General features: G+C 37.0%; 1 non-coding gene across 1 annotated transcript; it reads left to right on the top strand.

Annotated features, from left to right (window-relative positions):
* The first annotated feature begins 538 nt into the window (after positions 1 to 538).
* LOC148210850 (small nucleolar RNA R71) lies at positions 539 to 645 on the top strand. The gene has a single exon (XR_015792011.1). It is a non-coding gene; the product is annotated as a small nucleolar RNA R71 (small nucleolar RNA).
* The last annotated feature ends 15,275 nt before the right edge of the window (positions 646 to 15,920 follow it).

Genomic DNA, 15,920 nt, shown 5'->3' with positions numbered 1-15,920 from the left:
CGAACCTCCTTGACCTCCCCATGAGAAATTAGGGTGATGCCTCCAACCTGGGTTGTAGGTGTTCGAATATGGGTTAAAGTTCCTATTGTTCCCATGTCCTACATAAAAAACAGAAGCAGGGTTATGTGGACAATTATCATAAATATGGTTTTCACTGCAAAATGAACAAATGAGATCGTTGACTTGGCAAACAGGGGCAGGAGTGCAATAATCCGACTGCACAGGTTGTATCGGCGTGGCTAATGGATTTTTTATTCCCAATGCCATCTCTTTGAGCCTCTGGTTCATTGTAACCATCTCTTTTTGCATCGAGGTCGCAATGTCCAGAGCCAAAACTCCAACTGGATCTTGCTTCTTTGGTGCTGCCCTAGATCTTTGCGAACACCATAGTTCGTTGTGTGAAGCTAAGTCATTTAGGATGTCAACTATCTCGTTGAATGTCTTCTTTGTAAAGGCTCCGTTGGCAGCATTGTTTAGCATCATCTTAGTAGGATGATCTAAACCTCTAAAGAAATGTTCTATCTGGATGCATGCCGGCAAGCCATGGTTCGGACATTTCCTGATTAGTTCTTTAAATCTCTCCCACGCCTCGTGAACAGGTTCACGATCATACTGTCTAAAGGAGATGATCTCCTCTCTGATATCAGCGTGGCGAGTAGGTGGGAAGAATTTTGTTAAGAACTTCTCCACTAACGACCCCCATGTGGTAATGGATCCCGGTGGAAATGCATTGAGCCATGCTCTAGCTTGGTCCTTCAAAGAAAATGGAAAAAGTGTTAGTCTCAGAGCATCGTCTGTTATACCAGGTAATCGAAATGCATTTGCAATTTGAATGAATGATTTCAGATGATCATGTGGATCCTCATGTTCCTGCCCTCCAAAATGTCCAATTGTCTGCAACATTTGGAACATCATTGGTTTAAGCTCAAAGTTTGCGTGGGCTGGAATAGGGTTGACTATCCCTGAATCAAAGTTCTGAAAAGCCGTGGCGGCATATTCTCGCATTGCCACGTCTCTGTTGTCCGCCATCTGGATATGGTTGAATTCATCATTTCTTGCATGATCCCTCATATTACCGTTAACAGTAGGTGGATCAACCGGATCACGAGGTGGAATATCTGCCATTGATGTGCTCGTACTCTCTACCTCACTTTCAGGACTGATTTCACCTTCTCTCTCTTTTTGCTTTTCTAGTTGTTTTCGAAGTCTTTGCTCTTTTCGAGTTTTTCGAAGGGTCCGTTCAATCTCAGGGTCAAGGGGTAGAAAAAAAGATCTTGTGCTCATGGACTTTAACTTACCCTTGTGAGATAAACGACCAAAAATATAGAACAAAAACGGTGGATGGAAATTACACCCAACGACAATTCACAAAAATAAAAACTAAAAGAATTTGAAAATAATTTTAAAACTAAAGTCCCCGGCAACGGCGCCAAAAACTTGACTGGGCGTTTATGCTGAACGCACGCACTAAGCGTGGTAACAATTATATAGATGCAAGCGCACACCTGTCAGAGTAATATAAAATGGATGGAGTATCCAAGTATCGATCCTCAAGGACTTCTAAATAATTTCCAAACTCTAAAGTTTTAAAGAATAGTGAATGTTGAAATGAGTGATTCTTGTAAAATGGGAAGTGGTCACAAATAATGGTTTTGGATTTGGGATTTGGACTTATAATGATAAAACCTAGCCCGAATTACTTCAAGTTAGCCAACAAAGAATCAAGGACATGCTAAGGATAATATGCATTTTACTTTAGAAACCAACGACTACGCTTCTCACTTGACTTATGTCTAAGCAAGTTCAAAGTCCTAAGATATTCCCTAATATGTCTATTATGAGAGATATCTTAGTTTTAGGATGGAAATAGTCGCAACCTCGGGTTAAGGTCCTATGTCTAGGCTACTTAAGCGGAACCCTTATGTCTAAGGCGCTCCTCTCCTCGGTTTAACCATTCAACAATGCAAATAAGCAACTTTTTCAGTATTGACTTGCTAAGACTTACGTGGCCTTCTCTAAATCCTAACTTTTTGGGAAAACATGTTGAGCAATGAATGGAAAGCAAAAACACTATCTCTTAGCAACCCTTTTTAGACATAAAAGGCTAACTATCCATAACCGGGCTAGAGACGGGAATTTAGAAAGACATATTGAAGAAATTACAGCAAGTAAAACGGTTGAATGTGGAATGCATGTGTGAAAAACAAAAGTTAACTAACGGAGAGTTTTTATCGGGATTGAGAGCTTCGCCCTTCTCTTTCAAGCAAGGGAGAGTGTCACGTGCTCTTTCCTCCAAAAACACAACTCTCTTAACTAAAAATAAAGTAAAGGCAAAGGGAAGATAAGCAAAGTGCTAGATTTTTATATATTTGAATAAGTAGTAAATAACTAAGTACAAATGGAAACAAAACAAAGCTCAATAAAAGAATGTAAAGTACTCGGGATTTAAAAATCAAAAGCAACTAATGAAAGCAACTCAAAAGTACTTAGAAAGCAACAAAGAAACACTAAAAATGATCAAGAGAAGGAAGCAAGGCTTGATGATTTTGGTGGAGAAGTTGCTGGAATTTATAGCTGTGCAGAATTGGTTAGGTAGGTCCTAAAACGATGGTGAATCACCCATTTCCAACTCTTTTGACTGACCAAATCGTGCTCAAACTGATAGTGGAACACTTCTTCTACACGTATGCATCGGTTGGAACCACCAAAACGCATTGGAAGACGCGTTTCATTAAGGGCAAAGTTGGAAGAAAACCAGTTTTTCTGCAGGCTTCCCAGGCGCCTGGCGCCTCCCATGTAGGTTTTTCCGTCTTTTTGCTTCTTTTGATTAATTTGCACTCCCAAATGGTCCTAAAATGTCATAAATACAATATAAGCCAACCACAAACCATAATATATGAATTTTGATGAATTGGAACTCAAACGACCGAGAAAAATCCGAAACAAAGCTGAAACATAGTAAAAACAGCATCTAAAACCTTCTTTTTACGCATGTAAACAAGCGTAATCAGGCGGCGTGCGGCGTCGACAGCAACAAACAGCAGCTGAGCGCGGGTGACGGCGGCAGCAGCGATGCACGGGCGTCAGCAGCAGCGTCGCGCGGGTTTCGGGCAGCGGCGGAGGTGCACGACGTTCGGACAGCAGCAGTGGGCGCGGGTTTTTACAGCAGCAGGTCGTGGCGCGGGTTCTTGCTGCGCGCAGCGTCGTGGGCATCGTTTGATATTTTTACTGCTAAATTAGTCCGGACAGCAGCAGTTTCCGAGCCCGGCACCTACCCATACCCATTAGAGGCTTGATTTACGCAACCCACAACCATTCGAGTTAGGCCTGAGTTACCCACACCTAGACGAAGTCGATTTTTGCGGTAATGAACATTGCAAAATCCCTTAGGATGAATTTAAATGGCTGAATATTTTATATTAATTACTTCATTGCTTATTGTTGTTTAGGTGGTGAGTTGACACAGGATACAAGAGCATAACAGTGTGTAAGTAGCCTGGGGGCGAGTGCGTGTGTTACCTTGTGTTAACGGAATGGATTTTAGTGCTGATTTTTATGTAGTTGCATGGTGTTGGTGCTGATTTTTAATTAGTTGAACGGATTTTAGTGCTGATTTTTATTTAGTTGTATGGTGTTGGTGCTGATTTTTAGTTAGTTGAATGGTATTGGTGATGATTTTTAATTGAAATAATTTATTTCATGCATTAGGAAAATAGATAGCTGTGGTTGTGCACTCACAGTAATTATCGTTGTGTTACGTGTTGTCGTTTCATTGATAGATATTATGAGAATGCATGATTTCTTGTTATTGGTTGTGCTTGGTTGGTCCGGATTATTGTAGTTGGAAGTTGTTACGTGTTGTTGTTTCATTGCTAGACATTATGAGAATTCATGTTTTCGTGTTGTTGGTTGTGTTCGGTTGGGTCCTGATTATTGTACTTGGAAGTAGTAAAGCATGACGTTATAAACGTGTCGGGGACGAAATGCATGTGTTGTTAGCCCGTCATATAATTTTATATTACTTTGTTAGAAGCTGTTGAATTGATGTATTGTTGGCACGAAGGAGAGTTTGCTGGTAAAAAGAAATTTGAGTTGTGAATTGAAGTGTGGAGGACTTACTTATAGGTTGACCTTGGAAGGTTAGTGGGAATTGACACGAGCGACGGGTCGTGTTAAGAAACCATTGAGAGTTGGATCTAAGAACCTTGCTAACGAACAAGACCCATAGAACTCAATCCTGAGGTAAAATCGAACATGAAGGTGTAAATAACAAAATAAGAACAAAAGAAATCATAATCTCAGTTTTTTTTAATTTTTTCTTGACAGATTTACGAAATTGAATGATTTCACCTTGAAAAAAACTGATTTAGAAGATATCAAAGAAGACAGAGTTTTAGACAAGAACGAGATCTAGAAAAACGTAGAAGACTAAAAGATCAAAAGATGTACGCAAATATGATTTTTTATTCCTTTTTTTTGTGACTGATGGAATGGAAAGAACAAAACAAAACAAAAAAATTCAAAGATAGATTGTACAGAAACGCAAAGGAAACATATATCCGATCCTGAGCCTAAAGCTCTGATACCAAAATGTTAAGAAACCCTTGAGAGTTGGATCTAAGAACCTTGCTAACGAACAAGACCCATAGAACTCAATCCTAAAAACCCCGAAAACAAGTATGGAATCAACCCAAGGAAAAGTTTTAGAACGGATTACCTTGATGATCAATATCAAGAGTAGAGAAAACTTGTTTCTAAACTCGTGATTCGAATCACTCCACAAGAGGTATGATCAACACCGCTTGAATGATCCTAACATGCAAATTCTAAAGACACAAGAAATTGCACAAGAAATGGGAGATAAAGCTCTCAACCAAGCTAATGAGAAAACTCACTTTTCATTCAACTTCAAATTGTGTTTACAACAAGACATCTCAAGGCTATATATAGCCATCCTAGCAAGCCATATGAAAAGTCTTAAGCAAATGAAAAGACTTGTAACTTACAAGAAATGAAAAGACTTGTAAATGAGAAGACATAACTTACAAGAAATGAAAAGACAAGCAAATGAAAAGGTTAAGAACATGGTAAGCCAACCAAAATAAGTGCAATCTCGTCCATAATGAGGGATGTGAGTGTTTGACTTGGTTTTTGAATTGAATGAGTTGACTTTGACTTGTCTTGATGGAGTTGACCTTGACCTTGACCAAGTGGACTTTGACTTGCCTTAAAAACACTTAAAAATGCATAACTTGCACCAAATTGAAGTGCATAGTTCCAACTTCTTGCACATCTTCCTTTTTTTCTCTTGTCGAGTTCAAGAACGCTTGGACACGAAGTAGCAAAGCTTGTTGAAGTTTCCTAGCTCTCGATCTTGTAATCGGTCCATGAGGCATAACAAAGGTAGCTCCTTGGTTCATATCAACATTAATCAAATTACAACTCTTTTTCATGCTATAAACTTATTTAAAACTAATTTAAATAAGTCATACTCTCCATAATAATTAATTCTCAATTAATTATTAAATTATATATTATATCTCATATAAAATACAATATTCCTTAAAAACCCGAATTTGAACACTTCAAATTCTTGCTTCACCTAGTACATCAATTTTATCCTTTATGAGCTAGCATGTAGACCCGATGGACCTACAGATCATGGGCTTCAACGATTTGAGTATAACCGGTCAAACTCTTTAACTTAGTTAATCAACATTCATTAACTAACAGGACTGTTCACTATAGCATGTAATTGCACTCCCCTCATTGCTGGACTGTCCATTATAGCATGTAAATGCACTCCCCTCACTGTAGATATATTTGTGTCCATTCGATATAACCGTCATCGGTAAGTTGATCCTTTACAGGCCGTTCGTAACCTCAGCTAGGTCAAAAATCATTTTACTCCTAAGTTACATCTTTTCTCCTTAAGTACAACTATCCCTCTAATGAACAATTGATTCAGGATCAAATCACTAAATCCAATTCCTCTTAGGCCAGTGAGAGGATGTGGCCCCTTGTTCAAGACCTGAGATCAGCCCTTAAGGGAACAAACTCTCTACTATCCCTAAATCGGGTAGGAGTGAATTCTATCTTGCTAATTTTATGTCCCGAGCTATCTACCCAGTCTTATCCCTGAAATGAGAGGCATATTGAGCAGCACTGTTGAGCTTACTCTCACCTATGCAGATCAAGGGAGAATCCTGGAAAAATAGGAGTTCATAGACGGCTCAGGATTTAGATCAAGTTATCTAGGTCATCGATTAACGAAATTAATCAGTGTTATCCGTAAACAGTGTTAATACGTAACAGTGATTATTTCAGGGTCAGCCTTACACAGTCTCATTGTGTAGAACAGCCCCGGTCACATGTTTCTACATGAACGAATCAGGATCACTTCATTTATGACACCTTACAACATTTGTAACAATAATAAAGCGGGTCGTATTAAATAGTGTCTCTATGAAAAAGTACTCAACTTGATCCATGTACTATAGACTGTTTAGGCCATTTATTTGAACTTGATCCGGTTTATGTCTCCACATAAAGTCCAAGTACTCATTATAATAGCCAAAGGTTCATAGTTTATTGGATTTAGAGTTATTAAAAAAACAAATTCACTTTCATTTAACAACACTTGTCTGAATAACCTCACATTAATGTTCACTGTTTACAAACTACGAGTTTTAGGACAAAATACCCAACATATTTTAATTAAATGTATATTGCATAATGTATGCCATATAATTTTAAAATACCACCATAGGATACACGCATCATATGTATATTTGATATATTATATGATTGTATGTTCATGCATCATATAGTTATAATTGTTATAATGTATGAATGCTTGTTTTAATTTCCATAATTGATTAATATAAGTGTTTTATTAATTAGATGAAAATAAAGTTTCAGTGAGCATGACAATACTTTAGTTAATATAATTGGTATATTAATGTATATCGTCAATGCATGATTATAGGTTTACTTTCTTGAATTTTATTAAAGTTATAAAATTTTGGTTGATAGAAATGAAAATCTATAATAAATAATTGCATGCAAACATAGGGTTTAAATTAATTAATTTTTTAATGGGTTTAAAATTAATTAGATCTTAGGTTATTATATCTTCTAATATGATTAGGGGGTAGTCTTTTATTTTGTTTTAACTAGATTTAAAATGAAATAATAAAAGACTAAATATAAAATATTGCCTATAAACGAACACTATTTAAGGAAGATTCTGTCTAAGTTGAGGTATTTAAGCTGACCATAAGGAAACAGCTCTACTTGTGAACTGACTTAGGGTTTGAATTAGTCAATATTTTATATGCATGCAATAATGTCATTAGTTTATTAAAACGTTTGATAAACTAAAACATTAATGTACAACTTCCAATATAAATAGTTATTTTGGGCCGACTAAAAGTTCACTTAGTTAATTTCACTTAGTTGGAATTTACCTAAGTAGTATACTATGGTCTTGGAATACTAAGTGGGAGCAAAAGCGAATATGTAATATACTACGTATATTTTCGATATACAAGGTATATATAACATTTTTTTTCTCTCACGTTTCTCCTTAGCTTTCACACTGTGAGTTCCATGCTCGGCTTCATGTCGTCCTAGGCGCAGCCTTCCTACGGAAGGTGTTTGCATGGTTCAATATCAAGGTGAATGGAGATAGTACTCATGAGTAAGTAGGAGAAGGACGAGTGACAACGCATCCTACGGTCTCCACCATTAGTTTGCACTGTGAGATTTCATAGATGACATGCGTGTCGTCCTAGAGCGCCCTATGGAGAGTCCATTGTATGGAATCGACACCAAAGCAAACTCTAGAAATGGATAAGGGTTTCTTAGGTTTTGCTCTAGTATTTTTGACTGGGCGTTTATGCTGAACGCACGCACTAAGCGTGGTAACAATTATATAGATGCAAGCGCACACCTGTCAGAGTAATATAAAATGGATGGAGTATCCAAGTATCGATCCTCAAGGACTTCTAAATAATTTCCAAACTCTAAAGTTTTAAAGAATAGTGAATGTTGAAATGAGTGATTCTTGTAAAATGGGAAGTGGTCACAAATAATGGTTTTGGATTTGGGATTTGGACTTATAGTGATAAAACCTAGCCCGAATTACTTCAAGTTAGCCATCAAAGAATCAAGGACATGCTAAGGACAATATGCATTTTACTTTAGAAACCAACGACTACGCTTCTCACTTGACTTATGTCTAAGCAAGTTCAAAGTCCTAAGACATTCCCTAATATGTCTATTATGAGAGATATCTTAGTTTTAGGATGGAAATAGTCGCAACCTCGGGTTAAGGTCCTATGTCTAGGCTACTTAAGCGGAACCCTTATGTCTAAGGCGCTCCTCTCCTCGGTTTAACCACTCAACAATGCAAATAAGCAACCTTTTCAGTATTGACTTGTTAAGACTTACAGTGGCCTTCTCTAAATCCTAACTTTTTGGGAAAACATGTTGAGCAATGAATGGAAAGCAAAAACACTACTTCTTAGCAACCCTTTTTAGACATAAAAGGCTAACTATCCATAACCGGGCTAGAGACGGGAATTTAGAAAGACATATTGAAGAAAATACAGCAAGTAAAATGGTTGAATGTGGAATGCATGTGTGAAAAACAAAAGTTAACTAACGGAGAGTTTTTATCGGGATTGAGAGCTTCGCCCTTCTCTTTCAAGCAAGGGGGAGTGTCACGTGCTCTTTCCTCCAAAAACACAACTCTCTTAACTAAAAATAAAGTAAAGGCAAAGGGAAGATAAGCAAAGTGCTGGATTTTTATATATTTGAATAAGTAGAAAATGGCTAAGTACAAATGGAAACAAAACAAAGCTCAATAAAGGAATGTAAAGTGCTCGGGATTTAAAAACCAAAAGTAACTAATGAAAGCAACTCAAAAGTACTTAGAAAGCAACAAAGAAACACTAAAAATGATCAAGAGAAGGAAGCAAGACTTGATGATTTTGGTGGAGAAGTTGCTGGAATTTATAGCTGTGTAGAATTGGTTAGGTAGGTCCTAAAACGATGGTGAATCACTCATTTCCAACTCTTTTGACTGACCAAATCGTGCTCAAACTGATAGTGGAACACTTCTTCTACACGTATGCATCGGTTGGAACCACCAAAACGCATTGGAAGACGCGTTTCATTAAGGGCAAAGTTGGAAGAAAAACTGTTTTTCTGCAGGCACGCAGGCGCCTGGCGCCTCCCATGAAGCTTTTTTCGTCTTTTTGCTTCTTTTGATTAATTTGCACTCCCAAATGGTCCTAAAATGTCATAAATACAATATAAGCCAACCACAAACCATAATATATGAATTTTGCATGAATTGGAACTCAAACGACCGAGAAAAATCCGAAACAAAGCTGAAACATTGTAAAAACAGCATCTAAAACCTTCTTTTTACGCATGTAAACAAGCGTAATCAATTTTCCTTCCCTACGGCGGGATTATTGAAGGGATAGAATCCCCAGCGGAAGCGATTTATAGTTTGTGATTCAACTCGAATTAGAAATTAAACGTTACCGATTTTTTGAAAAACAAAACCGTTCTATTTAAATGTAGAGGTTAAGCCTCTTAGGGAAGAAAAGGACTTACATTTGAAGACCGTTGGCAAATGTTCTTCCCCGAGCACGGATCTTGTGATAGCACGAACAAATGAACTTAAATGACGAACTAAGTGTTGGACATTAGCACGTGGTTACCTCACTATATCTCTAGGAACAAGAACAGGATTATGAGAACCTTTTCTTGGAGAGAAAAAACATGAGAATTACACTTGAGGTTGTGAGTTAGAGATCTTATTTTCTTGGGAGAAAACAACCAACCCAAAACACTGTCATCCTGTGTTTTTTTCCACTTCTCAACAAAATTGCTCGAGTGGTGGGTTTTATTAATTAAGTAAATTAATTAACAAAACTAATTAATATAATAATTTAATATTTATTTAATTTAATTTAAATTAATTAAATAATTAATTAAATTAAAACTATTTTAATTTAATTAATAATTAATTAAATCTTAATTAATTAATTAATTAAATAAACATAATTTAATTAAATCAATTAATATTTGAATCATATTCAAATATTCATTTCCCTCATAACATATAATATTTAATACGAATCTAATTCACATTAAATCTTACCTATAGTTTTTAATGTGAATCCTATTCACATTATTCTCTCATCATATATAGTTTTATAATGCATCATCATACATTATATTAAATCGTATCATACACAATTAGCTCAAATACCCTTTAATTAAATTTGAACAATTCAAATTTCTTCCAAGACTTAATGTTCTTAATTACCCTTTAGGAGCTAGCAAGAGGACCTAACGAACCTATAGATCAGAAGCTCCAACATTACAAGATTAGTGGGTCAAACTCATTAACCACCTTAACCACCTTAATCAACATATGTTAACTACGGGTTACTCCACTAAAAACCCGCAGTTGAACTCATCTCACTATAGAATATTCTTGTGTCCATGGATATCGACCATTAATGGCAAGTCAATCATTCATGAGTGTTCGTAACCACAGATGGGTCAAATTACCGTTTTACCCCTGTGTTACATCTCGTATCTTAAATACCGTTGATCCTCTAATGAACAACCCGGTTATGGTTCGACCAATAACCGGAAGTCCCTCTCGGGCCAGTGAGAGGGTGGGGCCCATTGTTGAAGTCTCGGAGTCAGCACTAAAGGGAACACTCATCTACTCCCCTAAAGTCGGGGAGGAGTGAATCCAATCTTGTCAAGTTATGTTCCCATCTCCTCACTCAGTCTCTCCCCAAAATGGTAGGAATGTTGAGTCGGCAACTCGGGTCACTCTCACCCATACAGATCAAAGGACGAGCCCTCACGGGCAAATGTCCATAACTCACTCAGGATTGAGAATAACTTGTCTAGTCATCCTATGAAATAGCAATCTGTTAGTTAACAGTGATACATCTAAAGATTGGTTATTTCGTGGTCCGGTCTTATACAAACTCATTGTATAGGATACCCCCACTCGCATGTCTCCACACGAACGACCTGGATCGGGTTGACTGTAATATTTATAAAGTGGGCCGTATCCATAGTGTTGCCAGGTTAAGGTACCTAGCCTTATCCATATACTACAAACCTTTTAGGTTATTCCCGGGACATTATCCACTTGTATATCGAGGGTATATCAAATATATACCCAATATATATACTGTCCCGGTTACATTATAATAACCTTGCATATTTAGTTTATTGGCAATTTTATGAATTCAAGAACAAATTGATTGAATAAAACTTTATTGAATATAACATTTATAAAGTGGGCCGTATCCATAGTGTTACTAGGATAAGGTATTCGACCTTATCCATTTACAATAGACCCTTTAGGTTACTACTAGAACATTATCCACCTGTATATCAAATATATACTGTATATATATACACTGTATATCAAATATATACGGTGTATATTAAATATATACTGTATATCTGTTATATACTGTTCCAGTTACATGACATAACCTTGGATGTTAGTTTATTGGATTTGGGTTAATGCAATTCTATCAATAACAACTTTATTGAATGAATATTTGTTTTATGTTTACAAACCATGAGTTTAGGGCATAAAACCCAACAAACTCCCACTTGAACTAAACTATAGTGGGGTGTACACAAGCTAAAAGCAACAGTGGGTGTTACAATAAAGTACAAATACAATAAACTAGGGCATAGACTATACCCTTTATAAGTTTCCCACTTGCCCTAGACTTATATTGTACATATCTCGGAAGCCTAGACTATCTATCTAGCCCTCAAACACTTTAGCCGTAAGAGCTTTTGCAAACGGATTAGCAATGTTATACTCCGAAGCGATCTTCGTGACGATCACGTCCCCTTGTTGCACTATTTTTCATATCAAGTGATACTTCCTCTCGATGTGCTTGCCTCTTTTGTGACTTCGGGTTCTTTAGAATTTGCCACTGCACCATTGTTATCACAATAAAGTGTGATCGACAAAGTCATGTTTGGAACAACTTACAAATCAATTAAGAACTTTCTAAGCCACACCGTCTCTTTTGCTGCTTCACAAGCAACAACATATTCGGCCTCCATTGTGGAGTCTGCGATGCATCGTTATTAGATGCTCCGCCATACTACAACTCCTCCTTTAAGAGTGAACACTGATCTCGAAGTGAATTTCCTCGAATCCTTATCACTTTGGAAATCAGAGTCAGTGTATCCTGTAAGGATCAAATCCTCAGCGCCATACACAAGCATATAGTTCCTCGTTCTCCTAAGATACTTGAGGATACCCTTAACGGTAGTCCAGTGACCATATCCTAGATTGGATTAATACCTACTGACAATTCCTACTGCATAGCAAATGTCAGGCCTAGTAGACAACGTGGCATACATCAGACTACCCATTGCTGAAGCATAGGGAATGCGTCTCATATCCTCAACTTGTTGATGTGTCTTAGGACAATGTTCCTTAGATAGATAGTATCCATAGTCCACCCCTTCCCTTTGGGTGTAACCCTTTGCCAGGAGTCTAGCCTTAAAGGTTTATACCTTTCCTTCCGCGTCTCGTTTTCTCTTGTAGATCCACTTACAACCTATAGGTTTTGTTGGGTACTCTGTCCTAAAACTCGTAGTTTGTAAACAGTGAACATTAATGTGAGGTTATTCAGACAAATGTTGTTAAATGAAAGTGAATTTGTTTTTTAATAAATCCAATAAACTACGAACACTTAGCTATTATAACGAGTACTTGGATTTTATGTGGAGACATAAACTGGATCAAGTTCAAGTAAATAGCCTAAACAGTCTATAGTACATGGATCAAGTTGGGTACCTTTTCCTGGAGACACTATTGAATACGACCCATTTTATGATTGTTACAAATGTTGTAAGGTGTCATAAACGAAGTGATCCTGATTCGTTCTTGTAGAAACATGTGAGCGGGGGTGTTCTACACAATAAGATTGTGTAAGACTGACCCTGAAATAATCACTGTTACGTATTAACACCGTTTACGGATAACACTGATTAATTTCGTTTATTGATGACCTAAATAGCTTGATCTAAATCATGAGTTATCTATGAACTCCTATTTATTCAGGATTCTCCCTTGATCTGCATAGGTGAGAGTAAGCTCATCAGCGTTGCTCAATATGCCTCCCATTTCAAGGATAAGACTGGGTAGATAGCTGGGGACATAGAATTAGCAAGACGGAATTCACTCCTACCCGATTTAGGGATAGTAGAGAGGTTGTTCCCTTAAGGGCTGATCCCGGGTCTTGATTAAGGGGCCCCATCCTCTCACTGGCCCGAGAGAAATTGGATTTAGTGATTTGATCCTAAATCAAGTGTTCATTAGAGGGATAGTGGTACTTGAGGAGAAAAGATATAACTCAGGGGTAAAACGTTTTTTTTTGACCTAGCTGAGGTTACGAACGGCCTGTGAAGGATCAACTTACTGATGACGGTTATATCGAATGGACACAAATATATCTACAGTGAGGGGAGTGCATCTACAGGCTATAGTGGACAGTCCTGTTAGTTAACGAATGTTGATTAACTAAGTTAAAGAGTTTGACCGGTTAGTCTTGAATCATTGGAGCCCATGATCTATAGGTCCAATGGGTCTCCATGCTAGCTCATAAAGGATAAAATTGATGAACTAGGTGAAGCAAGAATTTGAAGTGTTCAAATTCGGTTTTTAAGGGAATATTGTTTTTTATATGAGATATAATATATAATCTAATTGACATTTAATTATTATGGAGAGTATGACTTATTTAAATTAGTTTTAAATAAGTTCAAAGCATGAAAAAGAGTTGTAATTTGATTAATGTGATTAATCAAGCTTAGGTGTCAAAGACCAATTAATATGAGATATTGATTTGGCTTGGTTTTTGTTTTAATAGAAAATTGATATTTCAATTTTTGTTTTTATAAAAATTAGTTTTATCAAAGTTTTATTTAAAAAATCAAGTTAGTGGAAAAATCCAACTTCAAAGTTGGATTTTCCCACTAACTAGTGGTTTTTGAAGTGTTTCTTCAAGGCAATGACACCTATCTTTTACATGCTAGTGGAGTTTGGAGTGGAAGGCATGCAAGGCTTGTCTTTGCATGCATTTGGTCTTTATATAGGTGATGAAGATCACTTGGATAAGGCTAATGCTTACTTGCATAAGTGCACATAATTTTTCCACTTAAATTTCTATTGTCTTCTCCTAGCCATTAGTGTTTTACCTTTGTTTTCACTCAAAATTTGGTCCCACAACCGTGTTCATCAACCCGAGGATAGCACGGATTTGTCGTTGGTGGTCCCATTGAGTTAGGAGAAGAAGTTATAATGGAGGTCTTCAAAGGTATAAAGTTAATCTTTTTTCTCTTTACCTTTTCCATCATTTTTCCAAGCATGCTTATTTTGGTTAAATTGCTTCATTAAGTGTATTATGATCCTTAGCTTCCGTTGTGCATGTCTAAGAGTTCCATCAGATTTGACCCCATCAGGTTGATCTACAAGGTTCCAGACAGAATTGAAGTACATAGACTCCATTTCAAGGTTCATAGCTTTGATCTATTTGTCCTTATCAACATCTTCCATTGCCTTTTTGTATATCAATGGATCCTCAACGCCATCATTAGGTATGACGACTTGGATTTCTGTTAAATCCACGTAACGGCAGGTTGTGACACAACTCTCCCACCACGTCGAGGCATTCTCAACTTTGAGATGGATGTGACTGACGTGATGTATGCGCTGTGATCAACTCTTGTTGAAGTGCTAGTTTTATCAACAACTTTTGTTGATGTATTTGTAGCTTCATCGGAAATCTCATTTAACACAACCTTGCTTTGTGGTTTATGATCTATAATGTGGTATTCTTCCAAGAATGTAGCGTTTGTCCTTTGTTTTCTTATGGATCGAAGAAGAGTCCACCTCTCGTTTCCTTGGGGTAACCTACAAATGGGCACACTTTTGAACGAGATTCCAGTTTCCTCGGGTTTGTCACTAACACATGTGCTGGACGTCCCCAAATTTTGAAGTGACATAAACTAGATTTACGTCCCCTCCATAATTGAAAGGTGTTTCAGAAACACTTTTTGATGGAACTGTGTTCAAAATGTATACAGCTGTCTCTACTGCATAAGCCCAAAACGAGGCAGGAAATTGAGCATTGCTCATCATAGATCGAACCATGTCTAACATGGTTCTATTTCTCATTTCTAATACACCATTATGTTGAGGTGTACCAGGTGTTGAGAGTTGGAATGTAATTCCATGTTCTATTATATAGTCCTGGAATCTTAAGTCCATATACTCTCCACCCCGATCAGATCGAAGTGTCATTATCGTTTTACCTAATGGGTTCTCAACTTCAGTCTTGTACTCCTTAAACTTTTCAAGGGCTTAAGACTTATGTTGCATTAGGTAGACATAGCCATTGATACGCAACAACCCAAACGTATTGAGCAATTAGAGGGATTACCTTTGCAGTCGTTACCTTGAGCAGACAGATTACTCACTATGCTCGAGGCCGGAAACACTCCATGAGTTTGATGACCAATCAAACAAGCATGCTCCGAGGGGTCAAATACGAAAGCCTAAGTTCAACCACACAAAGGAATTTGAAATTTGAAGGGGGCTTTGCACACGACAATGAGAGAAACACTCAAATTCTATTCATCAAAACTTGTTCTACAAAAGAAGGGGAATTTAAATTGTTAATTCTAAAAGAAATAAAATCAAAACAAATCCCACGAGATAATCCAACAAAATTGTAATGTCTCGAGTTTTCAGGTTATTTTCTTTTTAAGTTTTAAATTGTACCTTTGAATTTTCCCTATGTTTGGATAATTTAAATTCTTGGATTTTCTAA

This window comes from Momordica charantia (assembly GCF_013281855.1).
Source record: "Momordica charantia cultivar OHB3-1 chromosome 6 unlocalized genomic scaffold, Mcharantia_2.0 BLBB01000006.1, whole genome shotgun sequence".
NCBI classification, from domain to species: Eukaryota; Viridiplantae; Streptophyta; class Magnoliopsida; order Cucurbitales; family Cucurbitaceae; genus Momordica; species Momordica charantia.
The sequence above is the reverse complement of the archived record's forward strand: the minus strand, read 5'-3'. Positions and strand labels throughout refer to the sequence as shown.